The following is an 18473-nucleotide window of genomic DNA, read 5'->3' as shown; positions in this document are numbered from 1 at the left end:
TAGTGTGGTTTAGTGGGAGTACTGTCAGTAATTTTTCACTCACTGAAATGGAAACCTCATGTCTGTTGTATTTAGCTGCTGAAAAACAATTTAAAAACTGCATGTAATCCCTGGAGTATCTGAAGTCAAGTGTTGCCGTTTCTTTTCTTATTTAAAGTAGTGTCCCTAATTTTCTGCCTTTAGTATTGGTGTCCTCATAATAGTGTTACTGGGATTTTTAAAATCTGAAGCCTGATTTCAAGTCTTTTTCCTAAGTTAATATAGGAAAAGTTCAAAGTCAAAGTCAAATCCAAGACGTTTGTCTCCATTTCAAAGACAGAAAGACCAAGGTGACTTTTGACATAATTTACATCTCACAAAATTATACAATACATTACAATTGCTTATTTATTAGATTAGGCCCTGGAACCAATAACAAAGTTACTTAAAAATGTAAACAGTGAGGTATTGATTAAATCAGCCACGAGTGCATGTTGACTCCACAAAAATGCCAAAGCTTCTTATAACTCGGATCAGCACAATCTGACTCCGTTTATCTTCACCTCCTTTTAAAATTGTTCAAGCAATGTTACCACTTAATTGCTAACCCATCTGTAGCAGGAAACAATTATTCTGAATAAGCCCACGTACCACACTGGTTTTCCAGCAGATTATTTAAAAACAATATTTCCTTAAGATAACAATTTTGATAATGATGCAGGAAGGAAATATATTTGCAATTAAACGAACATGCTTTAGCACAACAAGCAATAAAAAGCTTAACACTGAGCCTTTGTGAATTAAATGCCTTAAATGCCGGAACAACATTGGACAAAAGTCATGGTTCTGCTGACACATTTATTTCTCAGTAAATGAAGACTGTTTAGGTTTAATGCACTTGTGGTTAGCGATAGTTTAAAAGATCAATGTAAATTCGTTCTGAACTAGTAAATAAGGCTTTAATGAAACTTCTAACAGCATGCTCTCACACCTTAGGTCTCTTCATCATTTCGAGGTGACACAGCAGGATTTGCCTTGAGTTTGATGACACGCACACAATGTTATGAAGTGTTTGACAGATTTTATTTGATGTTTATTTGATTTATGGGGTTGATATTGGATTTCAGCATCTCCTTATCAGCCTTTTGTTCACACTTAGCAGAGTGCTTATAAAGATAGTTTCTTCTAAATGTGCTTATTAATATAACATATATACTATTAATGAAAGGCAGTTTGGAACTGGGATCATTAAACATTTCCACTCCGCTAAATGAGGTAATGTATGAGAAAGCACTTTGCAAACTGTAAAGCCATATGCAGATGTTAGTTATCATAATTATTGTTGTTACAGGAAACCCAGGTTTTATATATTATTATTCTGTTTTCCTTTAACACTTAATTCAAAGAGTAAATACAGGCGACCAATTTCCTTAAAAGCCTGCTGCAGCTTTTTAAACAGTTCTGAGCGTTTCAGTAGGGTTTATTGTAAGTCACGCATGATGCTCTTAACTTCGTTTAGGCTTAAAAAAATTGACTGACATAATCAACATGACTCGTAACATTAAACTTTCCCAACATGAAACTTGCTTAAGAAGGTGCTTGGGAACTTTCACTTGGGCCTGGGAACCACGAAAGGAAGCGCGTCCAAAAGTTCTTCTGTGAGACGTCAAGATGCCGCCTGTTCCCTTTTTAGTCTTACTGTTAATTTGCCTTTTCTGTCCTTCACAGATGGTGAACTTCATGAGTTACTTTGTGGGGATGCAATGAAAGGGAATTTTTTTTCTTTCTTCTGTTTCTTTTTTAATCTGATTGAGGAGAGACATAGGGACTGGAAGACATTCACATGGCTATAAATAAAAGTCAAGATACAATTGTTCAGGTAAAAACAAATGATTTCTTGCATTAGAATTTAACTCTTACCTTAATGATATGAGGAAAGCTTGGCAAATTTTATGAAGAGTCAGAAAACTTACCCGTGGAGATGGGTGATCATGCTTTCTGCACAACACTCCTCTGTGGTAAATCAAGAGTTCAGTTTACTCTTTATCATATAAACCTCACAATATGATCATACTTGTTTTTCTTTTTGTTCTTGGTTTAAATATGTAATGAACACTGAAGAAATTACTAATGATTTATTTGATATTTAAACAAGTGAAGCAAATATTTTAAATAAATAAAAGAACTCATTACCCAGTTCTGGGACTTGGGATATACCAAATGCTCTTCCTTGTTGTATAGCTAAGAAGAAAACGTAAATGCTAAAAGGCAAATGAGTGGAAAGTACTTCTTTCCCTTGGTAATTCATACCCTAAAAGTGTTTAAGGTGTAAAGCTTGTTAGTAAAGAAATACTGTATCATGGCACATCCATTAGGAGGAGTAAAATAAACATAGTTGTTTGTGATTGGAAAGTAACAAAGCACAAATAACTCAGAACAAAATACTACAGCAAAATAGGGGAGGCATTAACTAAACTATATGGTCCGGGAGCTCCAACACCATGCTTTTCACAACTAAGGATTCAAAGGTAACTTGACTGTGAGGCCTGTCAGCTCATTTAGAAAGTTCCAGAATGTATTTCAATCCCAGAGAGCTGCCCAGAATTCTGGTGGGACAAGAAGGGCTAAATGTCATAAATATCAGTATACCGGCTCCGTGTCAGTATTGCTCTGGCCATATTGAAACAGTCCCTATTGTCTTCAATCATGTTAATGTTTGAGACTCCTTTTTCCATTCTAAGATTTCTTTTACATAATGAATGCCTTTCTAGTAAGTTCTACAATTAAATTCATATAATTTTATAGCGTTTTAGTAACTGGCTTTTATCTTTCATAGTGGCTACTATTTCTTGAGAGTTTACAGTACGCTAGGCACAGGGCAATGTGCTTTATGTTGATCTCATGTCACCTTCTGAATAATCCTATATAATCATTATATTGTCCCCATTTTCAGGTGAGGTAATTGAGGTTAAGCAAGGTCAAAGTCAAGTTCACTCAGCTAAGTAGTGACGCAGCTGGGATTAATTTCAGTATCTGTCCTGCACTACTGCCTATTTATTTAAATAAACTACATGACCATATATCAGATGCTTAATGAAAGGTTTAGAATGGCCAAATGAATGAATTAGAGAAAAAGTCGCACTGCTAAGTCAGTTCTGTGACCATATGAAAAAAATCAAAGTAAAAATTATAAAGACAAGAAGAGAATAAAAATCAAAACCACATGAGTGCAGTTGATGGGCACATCGTCACCGGGAATATTCTCTTTTGAAGTGAAGGAATATCAACTCTTAGGCCCTTCAGCGGCTTGATAATAACTTAAATGACAATGAAATGTGTTTATATTAAAAATGATGTTTAATACCCTTGTTTCAGTTAGGACAGGTGACAGTACAGCCAGAACATCTCAGAGTAGAATATAAAATTTAACTTTTTTTCTTAAAAATTCTATTCAATAGATTTGCTTTTCTGGATTCCCAATAACAACATAACAGACACTGAACAAAGGAATATTGTTAATGAGTTAATTGTCAGTTTATTCTGTATTTTATTTTTCTTGTTTGCCACGTGATAAATTATATGTACTAGAGCTCGATTTTCTTATTCTTAAAATAATTTTTGAGCCAAAGTATCCCTTTGTCTCAAAAATTATTTAATTGCCAGAAACAGAATCATAAAAATAAGGTTTTTTCCCTGTTAAAAACTTCAGAACACAGACAATTTTTAGAAAGAAAGATGAGAAATCCTAATTTGGATACAAATAATTTGACCGCTAACTCAGTGGTAATCAGATCTGGCTTTGTGACACACTGAAGTGCACTGAGGTTTTTAAAAGGAGGATGTGAACTTTCAACTCTTAAAATGTGTTTCAATTTGCTTCGAATTAAAAATAAGTATGTTCACAGTAGGGTATTGAAGCTGTAAAATGTTGGCAATGCTGGAAGTGCACATAACGTCCACTGAAAGAAGGAAAGCAGGAGTTGAAAAGGAAAAAGGAAGTAATTTTATTGAAACTAACACAATTATTTTATTTTTACTAAAAATAAAAGTAACCTTTTAACATGTGAAATATATGGAGAAGTGAATCTACTTACCAAATTAAAGCATTGATTGTACCAAACCAGTTAAAGTTAAAGCTACTAAGTTGTCATTTTGATCATAATGGGTCATTAGGGGAGCCTAGAAATAACAATCCTATTTTGTAAAAACAGTTTTGCTTCATAAGAGAAAGAAAAAGTAAGGTAAATGAAGATGTGGGTAAGCATCTAGTATGGAATCTCTATCTACATCTATTTTTAATCAATAGAAAACACTTCTATACTATATGGCTTTAAATAATATTCTTGAAAGATCCTGGTAACTGATTTACAGTTGCTAATTTTAAGAATGATTTAAGGAGTTTACATGTGTTTAATTTATAATTGAAACTAAATTGTTATATTTCTCCAAGCAGTATACATTTTTAGATGTTGGCTTTTGAACTGTATAGAATATTGCAAAGAACTTCCAAAATAATCATTTTTGTTATTCCAAAATACTGACTGTAAGTCGTTACATTTCACCCTATTAATGTCAATCAATCCGAGTAAAGAAACAAGCAATAAACTCTGTTGGTAGTTGTGGAGATGCAGAGTTGCTGGTAACAATAGCAAGTTAATAATGCCAGAAAACAGTTGAGAGGTGTTTCTTGTGGTGTTTTGTAAACACTGGCCACATTTTCCCACAGAAGTAACAAAAACAAATAGGATGAGGAAAGAGAAATAATTGACCAGGCTGTTTCTAACAAGTTTTGGTTAAAGGCAAATAAAATCAGTCTCAAATATGAGTTATTGTAGCTGATTGAGGAGTTAAAGGAAGTAAGTTAAAGGAAGCAGTTGTGTCCAGTTTGGAGTTGAAGTTAGCAGATCTTTGAAAAAAACTTTCTCTGATAACTAAGGTCAATTAATAATGACTTACATTTTCTAAATTTAGATTATTTTCCCATCTGCCTCAACAGTGACATTTGTTTCCAATAAAAACTTAAAACATCTTCCCAAGGTAACAAAAAAAGTCATTTAAAAAAGTCTGAATTAGTCTCTGACATGTACATTTTGTCCAATTTTAGATGTCTGGTCTTTTCCTGTTTCCAGGTAAAGCCCAAATAATTGCTTTGCTCACTGCTTCCTTTGTTACTGAGCAGTGGCAAGAAAAGACAGAACGTGTTGAAGGAACTTGCTCTTCACTGTATTCCATGCACCCATTTATTCCCCATTGAAATGTGTGCCGAGCGCCAGGAAACCCACAATATTTCTAAGCGTGTTCTTGAAGCATATGAGCTTTAATGAGTGTTAAGAGTATCTTATTAACTTGCTGTTGCCTGCTGAGAAAACATTGTTTATATGGAATTGGCCTATTGCTAATGAGAGAATGTATTAAGGCATAGCACAGGCAAGGCATAATATGAACACTCTTTTTCTAAATATTTTCTTTCAGGTCTTTCTCGCTCCAGTTGATGATATTAAAGAAGGGTCAGACACATCATCACTCACTCCTTTACTTACTGGAAAAAGCAAAAGGATTTTATTAAGATTAGAAAATTTTCCCCACCCCATTTGTCTCTTCTGCACCAGCATCTCAGCAACTGCCCCATTTGAACTGTGAGATGCTAAATAGTTCAGATGTTTTCCTCTTCCTGTAATCATCATGCATATGCCGAGCTTGGATGTCTCCCCTGCCTCATGAATTTGCAGAGTGGCCCCAGCTAGGCTCCTTCTTGTCGTGGGGACAATTGCCAAGGCTGATAGAAAGAGAAGGAAATTGTGGAAAAGAGGGTTCACTTTATTTAACCGGACTCCAGTCATTTAGTGTCTGTAGTTTTTGGGCATGTGCCCTGAGCCCTCCAGCCTCGGTTCCTCTCTCTCACTTTATGCTGTGTGCCCTGACCATTGGCTGGTCCTAAAACATGGCTCATGTGGCACTGGTATGCACCTTGTCGTCTACACAGCTGCAGAGCCCAGCTATTCCAAAATGGTGGTGGATGCTAGCAGGTGATGGGGAGGACTGATCTCCCTTCTCCCTTCTCCCTTCTTTATTCGCTAGGATCCAAGTAAATTCTAGTGGGCAAGAGGAAGAGAAGAGAAACTACAACATCATTATCTTACTGCTGGAGGCAGCAGATTACGGAGCCCTGCCTGTGTTGTGTCAAATGCACTATGTGACAACCAAGACCCTACACAACCGGGGGGCACTTCAGGATTCCTCCAGGCGGCACTTGCTGGCCTAGACTCACTTCTTCAGGAGGGAGGTTCGCCCTGGAAAGCTGATCTGCATTTCTGCTGGGATCGATGCCGTGGAGACTGAATACATTGGTAAGTAGTTTAGCAGCTAGTTTCGTCTCAGCTGACAATGATTATGGATTGGGGTGCTCAGAGCAAGAATGCACAAATGGTCTGGAGAAAAATCAGCAGTGAAACTCTACATTTTTTGTAATGCCTAAATCAGCAACGAAAAACGCTGCAGAATAGTTTCAGGTGTCTAGGAGAATACAAAGAGGGCTCCGGGCAGGTTAATGGACAGATATTCTCCTGATGGCCTTCATTCTGCACCTGAACTTCTTGGAGGCCATGCTACCTGCTCTCTGACGCTCCTTTCTCCCTTGCCCTGGCCTCACTGGTTCTTGGTCCTACTGGTGTTTTTGGTCGCATTCCCACTTTCGCCCTGGCCCTCCGTGGTCCTAACTTTTCATCCCAGAAGCCCCTTGTCATGGCCAGAATCTAGTTGTCTTCAGAAAATTAATCACATGTCAATCTTGGTTGTCCCTAAAAATCTAGGACCAACAGTCCCCTATGAATTTCTCTTGTGGGTCTCAGTTAAAAATACAAAGTTAAAAGACACTGGGAGTCACAGTAGCTTAACCACTATCTTTTAAATCTCACGTGACTGTCCTCCCTCAAATAGGCTGTTCCCAGTTCTGAATGAAACAAAATTCCCTTCTGTGATTCTGTTTCATTGCCCTCCAAGATTTTCTTCATAGCTCTGATCACTATTAACGATGGAAACAAAACAAAAGCATGAAGAAATAAATCCCACCTCATGAGCCTTGCACCATGCCAGGTACATGGTAAGTGTTGATTCAGTGACTAAGTAGATTTTTTTCCTGCTTCCATAGTGGGCTGCATCTAGCAACAAATGGTATGTTCTTTATAAGAGAAAAAGTATTGGAGATACTTTCCTGCTTTCTGAGTTCTGTTTTGTTCCATGATCACTCTTAGATTTGTTAACTGTGGGCATAAGAGCATCTGATATGAATATGGTTCAAGTTGAATCAGCACAAATGAATCATCATCATAATCATAAGAGACCGAAAACTGAGAAAAAGTATTGGAGATACTTTTTCTAGTACTGATAATATTTCTGGTACTGATAATATTTCACCTTAATATTTTGCTGTGTTTGGGTCTATTTCAACAGATTTTTGATAGAACACCCTGAAATCCTCAGAGGAGTCATTAAGGGTTTGATTGAATTCAGAATCAAGTGTGGGTGGGAAAATGGTCTTCTTGATAATCCATGATTGAGCTTTTTGATTGTTTGGTACAATTTTTTTTTGTGTGTGGTCTTATCCAGCCAAACCACTCTTCAGACGACACTCCTATTACCCCACACAGAGTAAGTCTGATCACACAAGAGCCCTCTGTGTTGTGGCCCTTTCAACGCCCATCATCTCTCCTTTGAACAAGGGGTATGTTGTTGAGCTCTGCGGCATGAGTTCTCTCAGAGATGGCGCCATCCTTGCTGTCAAATATCACAGTGACGGAGCGTTTCACAGCGCTTAGGGTGAGATGAGTTCAGAAGCGTCGTCCAGTTCTGTGGATACATAGCATAGAGGTCAAAATTGTAGGTTTGATGACTTTGGGGCCACTGAGGCCCGTTTTGTTTCATGACCACTCTGAGATTTGTCAATTGTGGGCATAAGAGCATCTGATGTAAACATGGTTCAAGCTGAATCAGCACAAGTGAATCACTCTTACTCGAGAAACTGAAACAAAAAAGCAAGCACAAACCAACATGGTAATCTTTGGTGAACTTGCAGGCAAAATATCAATCTCTTTTTCTCCTTTCCTCTCTCTTCTCTCTCTTTCTCTCTTTATACATGATCATTAATTAACGAACTGAATGACAATCAGATATACTGTTTTTATCCTGGACTGTGACTTTAAGAAGACATTATTTATGAAACAACGACTGTGTCACCACTCATGGGCATTGCAGAGCAAGATCAGCGTCTCTCTCTTCCTTCCCTCCTTTGCGGTTGACCCTCTGCAGGTGCCTCAAGGACCATGGCACCGACTCCTTGTTTATGTTACTGAACTTCATGGTTAACAAAATGCCGTTTTCCATCTAATGAATTTGCCCTGCAGGCACAGGAAAAGAGTTGGTTCCACCATTTTCAGAGGCCAAGCAACAATAAATTTTGCAGGATTTTGTTGACGTTAATTGGGTTTGTATTGGTGTGAGACATTCTTGCTCCTGCCTCATTTGTCTTCTGAATCATTTGAATCGCCCACGTTCTGGGCCAGCCAGTCATTCAACCATGTGATTCCAAGCTTAACAATATATCCGAGTCACTGGTGGCTCAATCACACTTTAGTTTATTGCTCAATAAAATAATAATAACAATAAGTTCAGACATTTAACCAGGCTGCTTTTCTCCAGGGGCAAAATAAAGCTTTCCAGTTTAAAAGAGGGCATGCTTTCATTTCTGGTTTTTTTTTTTTCCCCCAAAGAAATAAGTCAAAATGCTTTTGGTGTTAACAAAAGACCCTTTCCAGAGGTGTAGCTACTAACACCTGGAGAAAATCCTAAGAACCAGAATTGAAGACAAAATGGAGAAGACATGGGGGCGATTATTGTTTTTATGATGGAGACACATACTCATACTCATGCACACACACAAATGCAAGTTGTTTTCTCTTATAAAAATAATTACTGCCCAATTCTTACGTTATCATAAAACTATGAATTGCCAATGTGTCTGTTGAAACAGTCTTACTCTATCGTCAGGTGGCAATAATATGTGAAATAAGTTCTCGTTTTGTTTTTATTGTGGGCAGTAGCTCGTGCAATGTGCTTGTGTATGTAAGAAATTTTGGTGTCAGTTGTGTGTGAGTGGAGGCATAGGAAGCTGCAGGCAAATTTGGAAATGGGTCTTTATATCTGCAAGCTGGTTACTAGACCATTGCTATCTTGGTGAAGGGCCATTTAAAAAAAATTCAAATCCGTTGAGTATTGATGCTTTGGTAAAATATGATGAAAACTAATGATTAGAAAGTCGGTCATGCATTTGGATGTCATGGTTATGTTATATTGCTATAAAACTTTCTAAGTACTTAACTTCCAGCCTCTGTGCTTATCTTGATGCAGACTGGTTACACGTAGTTCCTGGATCTCACTGGTCACAGACCTTTCTCAGTAGCTCCATCCTGGACTGCTCAAATGCAGAGAAAGCTCTATTCCAGGCTTAAAATAAATGAGATATCACTTAAAAAAACACACACTGGGGATTAAAAAAAAAAACAAAAAAAAACAAAAACAAAAACAAACCAACCAGTTGTAAACGAATGAGCTTACTAAATTGTCAACATAATAGGGTTTTTTTTTTTTAAAGACTTTAACAGTTCACTGTTTTCAAATACCAAAAAACAAAACAAAACAAAACAAAACAAAACAAAACAAAACCGTGCTTTTAAATTGACTTCAATGTTTGTCCAGTCTGAATCTAACACATTTTTGAATCTTGTCAGTGGTCAGTGTGCCAATGGTGGAAACGTTTGCAAAGGTGCTGTTTTCTCTAAATTTGCTTCACTGTTTTATGTAAACATTATTGTGAAATTCCTTCTCAATCCCTAAAAAACATATGCTCCTTTATGCCATTTTATTACTGCACATTGGTTTCTAGGATACATAGAATCGTATATTGTTTTTATAGCTGGGGTGTATCTTTGTGAAATGGCTGGCAGAGCCCAGGGGAGACATTGGCCTGTCCCCACATTGAGAGAAAGACAGTCAACTTTTCCCTCTGGTTTTACTAAGGCACCAAACCAATCAGGATTTCTTTCTTTTTTCTTTTTTTTCTTTTTTGAGACGGAGTCTTGCTCTGTCACCCAGGCTGGAGTGCAGTGGCGTGATCTCGGCTCTCTGCAAGCTCTGCCTCCCAAGTTCACGCCATTCTCCTATTTCAGCTGCCCGAGTAGATGGGACTACAGGCAGGCGACCGCCACCATGCCTGGCTAATTTTTTTTTTTCTGTATTTTTAGTAGAGACGGGGTTTCGCCATGTTAGCCAGGATGGTCTCGATCTCCTGACCTTGTGATCCGCCTGCCTTGGCCTCCCAAAGTGCTGGGATTACAGGCGTGAGCCACCACACCCGGCCACCAATCAGGATTTCAAAAGTGTGCTGCCCAAATGTTGAGACATAGAGTCAGTTTGGACTTCGATGTACTTTTAGTGCTGGTGTGTATGCTCAGACATCCATGTGTGTACAGATGCCCCTGGAACAGTTTGATCCAGAGTTCACATATTGCTAAGAAGATGGGTTTGTCTTTGTGACCAATGTAACAGTCTCCCAAACCAGAGAGAAGTGCAAAAGTTCAAGCTGGTATGGCAGGTTTGCTCAGTGAAGTCAGTGGAGCCCAGGATCCTTCTGTCTTGTTTGTCCATCGTCCTAGCATGTTGGTCACACTTGTGTGGTCCATGGTGGCTGATGGCCAAGCTGCTTTCTAGTCAACAAGAAGGGGAGTGTGAAGGAGAAAGGGAGCAAGGGAGAACATGGGCTCCCCTTTTGGGGCATGACCTGCAAGTTTTATACATTTCTTCCTTTCACATTCTATGGGACCATCTGCTCCAAGATAAGCACAGGAATTGAGAGTCAAGCACTTAGAATGTTTTATAACAATATGGCATTGCCTTAAAATCCAAACACATGTTTATTTCGTTATTTGGAGATATAAAGGCCCATTTGCAAATCAACAACCCAGCTGCAAAGAAGAAAATGTGCTTGTTTTCTGAACTGCCGCATGCCCGTCAAATATGGAATTATTGTAGGGGGCCAGCAGTATCTGTACAGGCGCCTTTCCAACTCCCATGTCTTGGTTCATTTTGCTTCCCAAAAAGTGTCAGTTATTTGCCTTATTGTCATTTTCTGAGAAATGAGGCCATGATGTACATACACTGTGGATTTACCAGGAACTCCTTCACACCACCTTGGCTTCCTCTCAATGCCACCTTACTGCATGTCGACAGCTTCCACCTATTTGATCTCAGTGTTGAAGGGAGATTTTCCTAGGATCTAAACCATGAAGATTTGTGTTGAAATATACAAGAAAGCTGAAGTTCCTTAAACCAAATGCTGCAAGGTGGGAAGTGAATAAAACGTACTTTTAGATGGCCTCTGCAGAACATGCAGGAATTGAACACATACAGAATACAGGGAGGCTGTGGGTCAAATGCAAATGTGGACAGCTTAGTATGATGGTGGTAATAACATGGGGGTAAAATCTTGGCAGAGTTCCCTTTCTGGAAAGAGTTCTAGGTGTCTCCTGAACAGTGAACTCATAATTACATCTTGCAACTGAGCCATTTACTCACCACCAGTGGAAATCCCTAGGGGCTGGGTGCGGTGGCTCAAGCCTGTAATCCCAGCACTTTGGGAGGCCGAGACGGGCGGATCACGAGGGCAGGAGATTGAGACCATCCTGGCTAACATGGTGAAACCCCGTCTCTACTAAAAAATACAAAAACCTAGCCGGGCGTGGTGGTGGGTGTCTGTAGTCCCAGCTACTCGGGAGGCTGAGGCAGGAGAATGGCGTAAACCTGGGAGGCGGAGCTTGCAGTGAGCTGAGAGCTGGCCACTGCACTACAGCCTGGGCGACAGAGCGAGACTCCGTCTCAAAAAAAAAAAAAAAAAAAAAGAAAAGAAATCCCTAGGGAGGGGCCTGAAGGACAGGCCTTCCTGTGCTTTCTTTAGCTTCTGTGGCTGTTGAAGAGGTTTGAGGCTCTCCTCTTACCTCCACCCCACATCTGACCTGGCCTGTCCAAAGCCGATTGTGCAGCATCCTGAACCCGTTTACTATTTCTCCTCTGTTTCTTTTCCTCCTTCCCTCCTTTGTTTAAAAATGTTTGGGTCATGGCTGTTGAGATGGCCATGGCTTTAACCAAACAGAAACACTGAAATTGCCTACTCTATGGAATTGGTTACTCATGCATCTTCCCTTCTTGCTGGGATAGAGGCTGGAATGATGTTACTGTGGAGTCTGAACCAGGCTCTCTGCTGGCGTCTTATGGAAACTTTATCTGAAGGACATAACTAGGTGGAAGGGATGGACTGAGCAGCAGCAAGCAGTGAGAAGCAGCTATATTGCTGCGTTCTGGTCAAGAGCACTATATAAAGACTCTCACAAAGGGAAGGAGGGGTGAAGTGACCACTTGCATCAAGGATGAGCAAGGGCAGCAGCAATCAGGGACTCCCCGCAGGGCACTGGGCTGCTTACGCAGAAGCCAGGAGCGATTTGGTTGAAGTCATGGGGAGGCTCCCATAGAGGAGAGGCCAGTGCGAGGAAGTCCTTATTCTTATTTTTGTTTTTGTCTTGTTTATTTTTTTAATTTTAATGTCTGACATCTGAATGTCTCTCAGGAAGAGCCCTGTCTTTATTTAGAAAGTTACCCAGGCAAGCTGTTTGGAGTTGAGATGGGATTCAAAGGGCGTGAGTTTGGCTGCAGACAAGAAAGTCAAAGGGTTGCAAAAGAAAGAAATTGAATTTGAATGGTAGTCATATAGTTATGTATATATAGTCAGTATGTAGTCTGTTATCCCTCTCACCCTTCCCCCAAGTCCATTGTGTCATTCTTATGCCTTTGCACTCTCAAAGGCATATATATATGTGTGTGTGTATGTATGTGTGTGTGTATATATATATGTGTGTGTGTCTTTGTTAACCTTGCTTCTCAAATAGTGTCAATTGTTTGCCTTATTGTCATTATATATATGTATGTGTGTGTATATATATGTGTGTATATATATGCTTTTGAGGGTGCAAAGGCATAAGAATGATACAATGGACTTGGTGGAAAGGGTGAGAGGGGAGTGAGGGATAACAGACTACACATTGACTAGAGGACATACTGCTCGGTGATGGGTGCACCAAAATCTCACAAATCACCACTAAAGAACTTACTCAGGTGACCAAACACCGCCTGTTCCCCAAAAGCCTATGGAAATTAAAAGAAAAAAGAAATTGAATTTGAGGATTACAGACATACAGAGAAAGAGAGGAAGACAACTGGAGCCCAATTGGTCAGAAATTACAGAGGAAGTTAAGAATAGGTGTGTTTCAACATTGTAACTATACTAACAACCACTCAGTTCTCTACTTTAGACAGGTGAATTTTATGATATGTAAATTATATTTCAATAAAGCATTGGAAGAAGAAAGCACAAATGTGTCTGATACGCAATTTCAGGTTGCTTGCATTGCTGCAGTATAACTTCCAAATACCTCCACAGAATTGAGCAAGCCTCATGAAAGGATTTGTTTATTTAGTTGCTTGGTTTTGGTAGAAATCTAGAAATGAAGGAGGGTTGCATACTTGGCTTAACATAGGTTGGAAGGAGACAGTGTGCGCTGGAAAAAGATGTTCCATAGATTCCTAGCTCACTAGAACCTGGGGCTTTAGGCCAGAAGGGTCCAGGAGAGTGAAAGTCCCCAATAATTTGCAGAAATTCTGGGAACATTAGACTCACAATGTAGACAGGAGGGTTATCTGGATATTGTGGACTGGTGACTATGAGTTTCTGTTAAGTACAGTAGAATATTTCTAACATATGACTTATATTTACTTTTATGGAATGCCCATGGTTCTGGTTACAGTTATATTCTGCAAATTCAGCTTTTTCTAAAGTGCATTCCTGGGAAATAATGACTCCAGAAGATTGGCAGTGAGAAAAAGGACTAGATGGTCAAGTAAGTGTTAGGGAACACTGCAAACTCTATTCCCTCTCTGAGAGTCACAATGTACAATAACATATTAAAGGCTCTAAGAGGGTCTGCAATAGGGTCCATGGTTGTTTAGCCTGGTATTTCCCATACCTAGTTGATCCTGACCTCTTTTCAAACAGCACACATTAACAGGGAACGTCCTGGGAAACATGGCTGTTTTATCTTTGAGCAAGGACCGTACGCCTGGAGCTGGAATGGAACTCTGCGTCAGACCATGCCTGATATTCTTTCATTTATTCCTTCATTCTTTCAGGGCTGGGAAGCCTGTATTGCTTTGTGTTTGTCAAAAGCAGCAAACTGTTGAACAATAATCATTCAGCAACCACAGAATGTATCCAGGGAATTGGTGCTGTCAGATTTGGATATTAGTCTTTGGTGGCCTAACTGTAGTAATTAACACACAATGATAATGCAAATGCAAATGAAATTAGCAATGCAATTTGGTTTATCTGCGATTAATATGGTGTAGGCATATTATTACTGGCCTACCGCCGGTTAACGTCAGCCTCTTTTCATGATGCTGTGTAACACAGTGAGTCAACATTTCTAGTTGGATTCTCTCCCTTGCAATCAAATGTCACTGCTACATGCTGCATATAATTTTGTTTTATACCTTCTGAATAATTGTCACAAATACAGCAGATGTTCCTGACTGCTTAGGTGAATGCCAACTATCCGACGGGAGGGAATAAAATAAAAATAGTAGTTTAGAACTCAGATACAGTAAATATGGTGAGGTAGAACCTAGCGGAAAGGCCATGCAATGTTAATACTCTAACCATTATATTAGACAATTCACTTGTACAACTACATGGTGACGCAGTTCTCCACGTTTTCTCCCTGATGCTATTCTCATAAGTATCTGTTCATTTCTACCTTTAGCCCGGGTCTGATAGAATTCTCATAACACATTAGAAGGATATTGTTTGACATTGCAAACTTCTCTGTGATTCAAAAGTGGGATGGGGACTGGTTTGTGCTGCCCATGATGGCTTCTTCTGCTGTGTCTTTTAGTGACTGCTGGCATGAGAGGGCCCTCTCCAGCCACTCTCCATCCTCTCCCCAGTTTTTACCCATTTGTAAATTTTCCTAATTTCTCCTCTGGAATGTTGTGTTTTTTCTTCCTGCTTTTTAGTGCTTTCCATTTTTTCCTTGTCTTGTGAACCAGTCTATGCACCACTTCATGTGTGGGTACACAAGGATTTTGGTAGAATTCTGGGTGTCTGTCTCTGATATTTAAGTGTTAGTGAAGTGATTTGTGAAAATCTTAGATCTAAGATAACATAACAAATTCCATCTTGAAGAATGCTGTCCTCGATGTGAAAGTGAGGAGAAGTAGCGGGTGGGCTCATGAGGTTAGCAACAAGGAGGAGCTAGCACATAATGGCTTATGTAATGGAACCGTTTAATAAAAATAGGCACAACATACTAGTGTAATTAGATGAAAAGGTCATAGAAATCATCAATTTAGATGGAGGTGATATGAGAAATAGGACTTAAAACTTCCAGGAAACTGTCTCCTGGAGATTATTTGAACCACAAAACGTGTTTTGCATTTCCAGCTTAATAGCCAAAAGCACAAGGCCATCCGTGGCACAGTGCAAGATCTCTGCAGAGCTTCCCTAACTGGAAGTGTTCAGGGGTAGGTCTCATGCATTACTAATGCTAGAACAATAGAGCTGCCGAAACTCCCTCTCCGTGAAAGCGACCAGCCTGATCCTTGACTAGTGTTACTGAGTTTCTTCACAGGATAATGGCGGTTGATTTCTCTAAAGAAAAATGTCCAACTTTTCTATTACTGAAGAAAACAAGAAATAATTCAATTGTGCTTTAACAATAAATAGCTTCAATTGTGCTTTGCCAACTTTTATCTCTAAGACGTATGAATTTTGCCCCATGACAGTTTCCTAGTATGTCTTCTAATGGGACATTCATGCTCCTTTGTTTTCCTGTTTTTTGTCAAACTCATCTACATGTAAGGTGAAATTAAGGGCTGTTCCCTTTTGAGATGGCCCCTGTCTGATCTCTACAGATGCCACCTTTGGCTGATGTTGTTACTCTCTGTGATAGACTGTCAACAATTGTGTGGTAGGCTCCTTTTTATTTTGAGATGAAGTTTCGCTCTGTCACCCAAACTGGAGTGCAGTGGTGCAATCTTGGCTCACTGCAACCTCCACCTCCCAGGTTCAAGCAATTCTCATGCCTCAGCCTCCTGAGTAGCTGGGATTACAGGCGTGTGCCACCATGCCCAGTTAATTGTTGTATTTGTTTTTTAGTAGAGACCAGGGTTTCACCATGTTGGCTAGGCTGCTCTCAAACGCCTGACCTCAAGTTTTCTGCCTGCCTTGGCCTCCCAAAGTGCTGGGATTACAGACGTAAGCCACTGCACCGGGCCGGTAGGCTCCTTCTCACTCATACCTGTGGTGTCCTGACTTCTTCCTTCTCACTAGAAGTGCCTTACGAAGTGCTTGGCTCATAGTGTGTACATAATAGATGTGTATGAATGAAATATAAAAGAAAAGAGAATGGTGTTGGTTTACTGAGAGCTGGCAACAGGAGTATGCATAATGACTGCTCCTTGTGGTGGCAGAAAGTGAGCCTGCCTTAAAGAACAGATGAGCACTTCCGACTTCAGGGACCCAGCACTGGGCACAGGCAAAGGCACCTTGAGATGTTAAAACATCCACTGTAGCGAGTAACACCATTCAGGGAGATGCTTCTCCATCTCTGTCTTCTGCTTCTCAAAGCAAAAGATAACAGTCCAAATGCCATGAAAGAATGTGGGTCTATTATTGACAAATAAAAACAAGGGATACCCAATTAAATTGGAATTTCAGATCAACAATGAATAATATTTTTAGTATAAGGATGTCCTAAGTATACTATAGTAGATCTGTCAATAGTTGTTCTTGGAGACGGACACAGCTTAGGAGAAGTAAGAGAAAGAATAAATTAATGAACTTGTGCTGTCTTTGAGATACGGTGGCAATATATTCTTGCAGTATGAATGATCATTTTCCAATCCTTCCAAACATCCATCTTCTTGCTTCTGTTTGTGTTCCAGTCTGTGGTTTGGAGAGGCGCTCATGAACCCGTGAATTAGCTTGGTGTTCTTAATAGGTGATCTCATGTTACCTGAGAAATATTTTGCAACATTACACAATTGCTATTATTCTTGAATTTGTGTCTAGGTCAGTTTGATGGAACATGTATAAAGCATGAAACTGATTTTTCACATATCCCTAGATATTTATATATTACTTAGATGTTGCTTTAAGAAATGGTATAAACAGAAATATAAGTAATAGCAATCTATAGGATGAAGTTAAAATATTTTGTAATATTTTCGATTTGAAGATGATATGTAAAATTAATGTGTTGTTTCCAAATTTAAGTACTACTTTAAATCTGTTATTGATGATTGTGCTCACTACTGCCTGAACAAAGTTTTTCTTTGAAATCGAAATTAATAAAAAATACGTTGTCTCAGGTGGCATTAGAGTCAATGCAATGCATTTTATGTGACAGCTTTGATTATAGACATTCGAAATGAAATAAATAGGCTGGGTGCAGTGGCTCACACCTGTAATCCCAGCACTTTGAGAGGCTGAGGCAGGTCAGATCACCTGAAGTCAGGAGTTCAAGACCAGCCTGGCCAACATGGTGAAACCCCGTCTCTACTAAAAACACAAAAATTAGCTGGGCGTGGTGGCAGGCACCTGTAATCCCAGCTACTCAGGAGAAGAATCGCTTGAACCTGGGAGGTGGAGGTTGTAGTGAGCCCAGAATGCACCACTGCACTCTAGCTTGGGTGATAGAGTGAGACTCTGTCTGAAAAAAAAAAAAAAAAAAAAAGAAATTAAATAAATAAATGTTAGGGAATAAACATAATAGTATATACATTTTAATTTTATCACTGTGCCGAAGATGTTGACCCACCAGCTGAACACTTAAACCTATCTAATAATAGGAATTATTACATTTTGCTGGTATATGGTTGTCTAAAAACCATAGTTTCAGATATTTTCCTATGTTGCTATTATAAAGGTGTAATTGTCAGGTTGAGGGACAAGATACATGTATTGTTTAATAGTTTGTTTATCGGAGTTACAGTATATAGATACATAGGTGAGGGAGTGCTTTAGATCTTGCCCTGGGCCCTACGAGTATTGGGGACTAGGCTGTATGGAGAAGCCAGCATTGTACCTTCTTCTTCCCCAGAATCTGATTGACTCCTCTGGAGCCTTGAACATAAATTGTTCTTACTTTCCTGTCAGTTTCCCTCAGTGAGATATGAAGACACCTGTATTAGTCAGCTCAAGCTTCCGTAACAAAGTGCCGCACCCTGAGGGGCTTAAACAACAGAAACCCAGGGTCTCTCAGTTCTCAAGGCCGGTAACTTGAGATCAAGGTGTCAGCTGGCTTGGTTCCTCTCAGGCTGGGAGGGAGAATATGTTCCAG

The 18473-nt window shown here is 39.5% G+C and overlaps 1 protein-coding gene across 20 annotated transcripts in view; it reads left to right on the top strand.

Moving 5' to 3' along the window:
- Window positions 1-18473, top strand: part of LOC105472675 (RUNX family transcription factor 1) — a 1100727-nt gene that overhangs the window by 304909 nt on the left and 777345 nt on the right. For 16 of the 20 annotated variants that reach the window (XM_071095679.1, XM_071095678.1, XM_071095680.1 and 13 more), the window contains 2 exons: window positions 1708-1858; window positions 6058-6326. The gene's annotated coding sequence lies outside the window, so the exon portion shown is untranslated. The remainder of the gene's footprint in view (window positions 1-1707; window positions 1859-6057; window positions 6327-18473) is intronic. The other 4 variants (XM_071095683.1, XM_071095681.1, XM_071095670.1 and 1 more) reach the window with 1 other exon arrangement.

This window comes from Macaca nemestrina, chromosome 4 (genome assembly GCF_043159975.1).
Source record: "Macaca nemestrina isolate mMacNem1 chromosome 4, mMacNem.hap1, whole genome shotgun sequence".
NCBI classification, from domain to species: domain Eukaryota; kingdom Metazoa; phylum Chordata; class Mammalia; order Primates; family Cercopithecidae; genus Macaca; species Macaca nemestrina.
Note: the sequence above shows the minus strand (reverse complement) of the source record. Positions and strands in the feature narration are given on the sequence as shown.